This window comes from Triticum aestivum, chromosome 5A (assembly GCF_018294505.1).
Source record: "Triticum aestivum cultivar Chinese Spring chromosome 5A, IWGSC CS RefSeq v2.1, whole genome shotgun sequence".
NCBI classification, from domain to species: Eukaryota; Viridiplantae; Streptophyta; class Magnoliopsida; order Poales; family Poaceae; genus Triticum; species Triticum aestivum.
In genome coordinates, this window is record NC_057806.1 from 127,991,181 (window position 1) to 127,998,964 (window position 7,784).

The window sequence follows — 7,784 nt, forward strand, 5'->3', positions numbered from 1 at the left end:
CCTTTTTCACTTTGCCATCCTTCTTATCCACCAAATATTTAGGGTAGTTCCGCTTCCAGTGACCATTTCCTTTGCAGTGTAAGCACTCAGTTTCAGGCTTTGGTTCAGCTTTGGGCTTCTTCGTGGGAGTGACAACTTGCTTGTCAATCTACTTGAAGTTCCCCTTTCTTTCCCTTTGCCTTTTTCTTGAAACTAGTGATCTTGTCAACCATCAACACTTGATGCTCTTTCCTGATTTCTACCTTCGTTGATTTCAACATCACGAAGAGCTCGGGAATCATTTTCATCATCCCTTGCATACTATAGTTCATCACGAAGTTCTACTAACTTGGTGATGGTGACTAGAGAATTCTGTCAATCACTATCTTATCTGGAAGATTAACTCCCACTTGATTCAAGCGATTGAAGTACCCAGACAATCTGAGCACATGCTCACTAGTTGAGCGATTCTCCTCCATCTTTTAGCTATAGAACTTGTTGGAGACTTCATATCTCTCAACTCGGGTATTTGCTTGAAATATTAACTTCAATTCCTGGAACATCTCATATGGTCCATGACGTTCAAAACGTCTTTGAAGTCCCGATTCTAAGCCGTTAAGCATGGTGCACTAAACTATCAAGTAGTCATCATATTGAGCTAGCCAGACGTTCATAACTTCTGCATCTGCTCCTGCAATAGGTCTGTCACCTAGCGGTGCATTAAGGACATAATTCTTCTGTGCAGCAATGAGGATTTAACCTCAAATCACGGATCAAATCCGCAACATTGCTACTAACATTTTTCAACACAATTTTCTCTAGGAACATATCAAAATAAACACAGGGAAGCAACAACGCGAGCTATTGATCTACAACATGATTTGAAAAATACTACCAGGACTAAGTTCATGATAAATTTAAGTTCAATTTAATCATATTACTTAAGAACTCCCACTTAGATAGACATCCCTCTAATCCTCTAAGTGATCACGTGATCCAAATCAACTAAACCATGTCCGATCATCACGTGAGATGGAGTAGTTTCATCGGTGAACATCATTATGTTGATCATATCTACTATATGATTCACGCTCGACCTTTCGGTCTCCGTGTTCCGAGGCCATATCTGCATATGCTAGGCTCGTCAAGTTTAACCTGAGTATTCTGCGTGTGCAAAAACTGGCTTGCACCCGTTGTAGATGGACGTAGAGCTTATCACACCCGATCATCACGTGGTGTCTGGGCACGACAAACTTTGGCAACGGTGCATACTCAGGGAGAACACTTCTTGATAATTTAGTGAGAGATCATCTTATAATGCTACCGTCAATCAAAGCAAGATAAGATGCATAAAAAGATAAACATCACATGCAATCAATATAAGTGATATGATATGGCCATCATCATCTTGTGCCTGTGATCTCCATCTCCGAAGCACCGTCATGATCACCATCGTCACCGGCGCGACACCTTGATCTCCATCGTAGCATCGTTGTCGTCTCGCCAATCTTATGCTTCCATGACTATCACTACCGTTTAGTAATAAAGTAAAGCATTACATCGCGATTGCATTGCATACAATAAAGCGACAACCATATGGCTCCTGCCAGTTGCCGATAACTCGGTTACAAAACATGATCATCTCATACAATAAAATTCAGCATCATGCCTTGACCATATCACATCACAACATGCCCTGCAAAAACAAGTTAGACGTCCTCTATTTTGTTGTTGCATGTTTTACGTGGCTGCTACGGGCTTAAGTAAGAACCAATCTCACCTACGCATCAAAACCACAACGATAGTTTGTCAAATAGACTCCGTTTTAACCTTCGCAAGGACCGGGCGTAGCCATACTTGGTTCAACTAAAGTTGGAGAGGCAGTCGCCCGCAAGCCATCTCTGTGCAAAGCACGTCGAGGGAACCGGTCTCGCGTAAGCGTACGCGTAAGGTTGGTCCGGGTCGTCTCGTCCAACAATACCGCCGAACCAAAGTATGACATGCTGGTAGGCAGTATGACTTGTATCGTCCACAACTCACTTGTGTTCTACTCGTGCATATAACATCAACATAAATAACCTAGGCTCTGATACCACTGTTGGGTTTCGTAGTAATTTCAAAAAATTTCCTACGCGCACACAGGATCATGTGATGCATAGCAACGAGAGGAGAGTGTTGTCTACGTACCCAACGCAGACCGACTGCGGAAGCGATGACACGACGTAGAGGAAGTAGTCGTACGTCTTCACGATCCAACCGATCAAGCACCGAAACTACGGCACCTCCGAGTTCGAGCACACGTTCAGCTCGATGACAATCCCCGGACTCCGATCCAGCAAAGTGTCGGGGAAGAGTTCCGTCAGCACGACGGCGTGGTGACGATCTTGATGAACTACAGCAGCAGGGCTTCGCCTAAACTCCGCTACAGTATTATCGAGGAATATGGTGGCAGGGGGCACCGCACACGGCTAAAGAATCGATCACGTGGATCAACTTGTGTCAACTTGTGTGTTTAGAGGTGCCCCTGCCTCAGTATATAAAGGAGCCAAGGGGGGAGGGTGCGCCGGCCAGGAGGAGGAGGCGCAGAAGGAGTCCTACTCCTACCGGGAGTAGGACTCCCCTCCAATCCTATTCCAACTAGGATTCCCAAGGGGAAAAGAGGGAGAGGGGTGGCCGGCCACCTCTCCTAGTCCTAATAGGACTAGGGGAAGGGGGGAGGCGCGCAGCCCCCTTGGGCTGCCCCTTTCTCCTTTCCACTAAGGCCCATGAAGGCCCATGTGGTTCCCGGGGGGTTCCGGTAACCTCCCGGTAACCCGGTAAAATCCCGATTTCACCCGGAACACTTCCGATGTCCAAACATAGGCTTCCAATATATCAATCTTTATGTCTCGACCATTTCGAGACTCCTCGTCATGTCCGTGATCACATCCGGGACTCCGAACAACCTTCGGTACATCAAAATGCATAAACTCATAATATAACTGTCATCGTAACCTTAAGCGTGCGGACCCTACGGGTTCGAGAACAATGAAGACATGACCGAGACATGTCTCTGGTCAATAACCAATAGCGGGACCTGGATGCCCATATTGGCTCCTACATATTCTATGAAGATCTTTATCGGTCAGACCGCATAACAACATACGTTGTTCCCTTTGTCATCGGTATGTTACTTGCCCGAGATTCGATCGTCGGTATCCAATACCTAGTTCAATCTCGTTACCGGCAAGTCTCTTTACTCGTTCCGTAATACATCATCTCACAACTAACATATTAGTTGTAATGCTTGCAAGGCTTATGTGATGTGTATTACCGAGAGGGCCCAGAGATACCTCTCCGACAATCGGAGTGACAAATCCTAATCTCGAAATACGCCAACCCAACATCGACCATTGGAGACACCTGTAGTACTCCTTTATAATCACCCAGTTACGTTGTGACGTTTGGTAGTACCCAAAGTGTTCCTCCGGTAAACGGGAGTTGCATAATCTCATAGTCATAGGAACATGTATAAGTCATGAAGAAAGCAATAGCAACATACTAAACGATCAGGTGCTAAGCTAATGGAATGGATCATGTCAATCAGATCATTCAACTAATGATGTGACCTTGTTAATCAAATAACAACTCATTGTTCATGGTCAGGAAGCATAACCATCTTTGATTAACGAGCTAGTCAAGTAGAGGCATACTAGTGACACTCTGTTTGTCTATGTATTCACACATGTATTATGTTTCCGGTTAATACAATTCTAGCATGAATAATAAACATTTATCATGAAATAAGGAAATAAATAATAACTTTATTATTGCCTCTAGGGCATATTTCCTTCAGCCTGGCACCCAACGGTGCTTCTAGGATGTAATTCTTCTGTGCAGCAATGAGGATAATCCTCAAGTTACGGACCCAGTCCGTATAATTGCTACCATCATCTTTCAACTTTGCTTTCTCAAGGAACGCATTAAAATTCAACGGAACAATAGCACGGGCCATCTATCTACAATCAAACATAAACAAGCAAGATACTATCAGGTACTAAGTTCATGATAAATTTAAGTTCAATTAATCATATTACTTAAGAACTCCCACTTAGAAAGACATCCCTCTAATCTTCTAAGTGATCACATGATCCAAATCAACTAAACCATAACCGATCATCACGTGAAATGGAGTAGTTTTCAATGGTGAACATCACTATGTTGATCATATCACTATATGATTCACGCTCGACCTTTCGGTCTCAGTGTTCCGAGGCGATATCTGCATATGCTAGGCTCATCAAGTTTAACCTGAGTATTCTGCGTGTGCAACACTGGCTTGCACCCGTTGTAGATGGACGTAGAGCTTATCACACCCGATCATCACGTGGTGTCTGGGCACGACGAACTTTGGCAATGGTGCATACTCAGGGAGAACACTTTTATCTTGAAATTTAGTGAGAGATCATCTTATAATGCTACCGTCAATCAAAGCAAGACAAGATGCATAAAAGATAAACATCACATGCAATCAATATAAGTGATATGATATGGCCATCATCATCTTGTGCTTGTGATCTCCATCTCCGAAGCATCGTCATGATCACCATCATCACCGGTGCGACACCTTGATCTCCATCGTAGCATCGTTGCCGTCTCGCCAATCTTATGCTTCCACGACTATCGCTACCGCTTAGTGATAAAGTAAAGCATTACAGCGCGATTGCATTGCATACAATAAAGCGACAACCATATGGCTCCTGCCAGTTGCTGATAACTCGGTTACAAAACATGATCATCTCATACAATAAAATTTAGCATCATGTCTTGACCATATCACATCACAACATGCCCTGCAAAAACAAGTTAGACGTCCTCTACTTTGTTGTTGCAAGTTTTACGTGGCTGCTACGGGCTTAGCAAGAACCGTTCTTACCTACGCATCAAAACCACAACAATAGTTTGTCAAGTTGGTGTTGTTTTAACCTTCGCAAGGACCGGGCGTAGCCACACTCAGTTCAACGAAAGTTGGAGAAACTGACACCCGCCAGCCACCTGTGTGCAAAGCACGTCGGTAGAACCAGTCTTGCGTAAGCGTACACGTAATGTCGGTCCGGGCCGCTTCATCCAACAATACCACCAAACCAAAGTATGACAGGCTGGTAAGCAGTATGACTTATATCGCCCACAACTCACTTGTGTTCTACTCGTGCATATAACATCAACGCATAAAACCTAGGCTCGGATGCCACTGTTGGGGAACGTAGTAATTTCAAAAAAATTCCTACGCACACGCAAGAACATGGTGATGCATAGCAACGAGAGGGGAGAGTGTTGTCTACGTACCCTCGTAGACCGGAAGCGGAAGCCTTAGCACAACGCGGTTGATGTAGTCGTACGTCTTCACAGCCCGACCGATCAAGCACCGAAACTACGGCACCTCCGAGTTCTAGCACACGTTCATCTCGATGACGATCCCCGTACTCCGATCCAGCAAAGTGTCGGGGATGAGTTCCGTCAGCACGACGGCGTGGTGCCGATCTTGATGTTTTACCGTCGCAGGGCTTCGCCTAAGCACCGCTACAATATTATCGAGGACTATGGTGGAGGGGGCACCGCACACGGCTAAGAGATCAATGATCAACTGTTGTGTCTATGGGGTGCCCCCCTGCCCCCGTATATAAAGGAGTGGAGGAGGGGGCCGGCCAAGGAGGGTGGCGCGCCCTAGGGGGGAGTCCAACTCCCACAGGGAGTAGGACTCCCCTTTTTCCTATTAGGAGTAGGAGAGGGAAGGAAGAGGAAGGAGGGAGGAAGGAAAGGGGGGCCGGCCCCCTTCCCAATTCGGATTGGGCTTGGGGGGCGCGCCCCCTCCCTTGCTCCTTTCCCCTCCTTTCCACTAAGGCCCAATAAGGCCCATATAACTCCCGGGGGTCCCGATAACCTCCCGATGATCCGGTATTGTCCCAATCTCACCCGGAACCTTTCCGGTGTCCAAATATAGTCGTCCAATATATCGATCTTTATTTCTCGACCATTTCGAGACTCCTCGTCAAGTCTGTGATCACATCCGGGACTCCGGACAACCTTCGGTACATCAAAATATATAAACTCATAATGAAACTGACATCGTAACGTTAAGCATGCGGACCCTACGAGTTCGCGAACAATGTAGACATGACCGAGACACGTCTCCGGTCAATAACCAATAGCGGAACCTGGATGCTCATATTGGCTCCTACATATTCTATGAAGATCTTTATCGGTCAGACCGCATACCAACATACGTTTGTTCCCTTTGTCATCGGTATGTTACTTGCCCGAGATTCGATCGTCGGTATCTCAATACCTAGTTCAATCTCGTTATCGACAAGTCTCTTTACTCGTTCTGTAATACATCATCTTGCAACTAACTTATTAGTTGCATTGCTTGCAAGGCTTAAGTGATGTGCATTACCGAGAGGGCCCAGAGATACCTCTCCGACAATCGGAGTGATAAATCCTAATCTCAAAATACGCCAACCCAACATGTACCTTTGGAGACACCTGTAGAGCACCTTTATAATCACCCAGTTACATTGTGACGTTTGGTAGCACACAAAGTGTTCCTCCGATAAACGGGAGTTGCATAATCTCATAGTCATAGGAACATGTATAAGTCATGAAGAAAGCAATAGCAACATACTAAACGATCCGGTGCTAAGCTAATGGAATGGGTCATGTCAATCACATCATTCTCCTAATGATGTGATCCCGTTAATCAAATGACAACTCATGTCTATGGTTAGGAAACATAACCATCTTCGATTAACGAGCTAGTCAAGTAGAGGCATACTATTGACACTTTGTTGGTCTATGTATTCACACAAGTATTATGTTTCCGGTTAGTACAATTCTAGCATGAATAATAAACATTTATCATGATATAAGGAAATAAATAATAACTTTATTATTGCCTCTAGGGCATATTTCCTTCAATTTGCTGATACTGGTAAAAGCAAAGGTATTGGGTCTAGGTAGAGTTGCAATCTCAAAGGATCATCACATGGATAAAGTGATGCTTGTTGAATCCCTTGGTTTCAACTTAATGTCCGTCTCAAATGCTTTGCGATTTGAACGTGATTGTGATATTTGGAAAATATCGTTGCCTAGTTCTAATGGAATCTGACAAGTCTCTAGTCTTTCAAGGGTATCGGAAAGATGATTTGTACATGGTAGATTTCTCAGCAGGACCACAACTTGACGTATGTCTTCTTGCAAAAGCTTCAGAATGCTGGCTCTGGCATCAGAGGCTAGGGCATGCTGGCATGAGGAACTTGCACACTCTTGCAAAGAAGAAGCACGTCATAGGCATCGAGGGCGTCAAGTTCAACAAGGATCACTTATGCGGTGCCTGCGAAGCTGGAAAGATGACGAGGGCCAAGCATCCCTCGAAGACAATCATGATAACGACTCAACCCTTCGAACTGCTACACATGGACCTCTTCGGCCCTACTCACTACTCAACCCTTACTACTACTGCTTGTCTCTATGACTTCGTCATTGTTGATGATTATTCAAGATATGCATGGGTGCATATAATCATCTACAAGACTGAAGTGCAGGATGTCTTCAGACGCTTCGCCAATCGAGCCATGAACAACTATGGCGTCAAGATCAAGCACATCCAAAGTGACAATGGCACTGAATTCAAGAACACCGGCCTCGACACTTATCTTGATACATTGGGCATCACTCATGAGTTCTCAGCTCCGTACACGCCGCAGCAGAATGGCATCGTGGAACGCAAGAACAGAACACTCATTGAGATGGCTCGGACGATGCTCGAT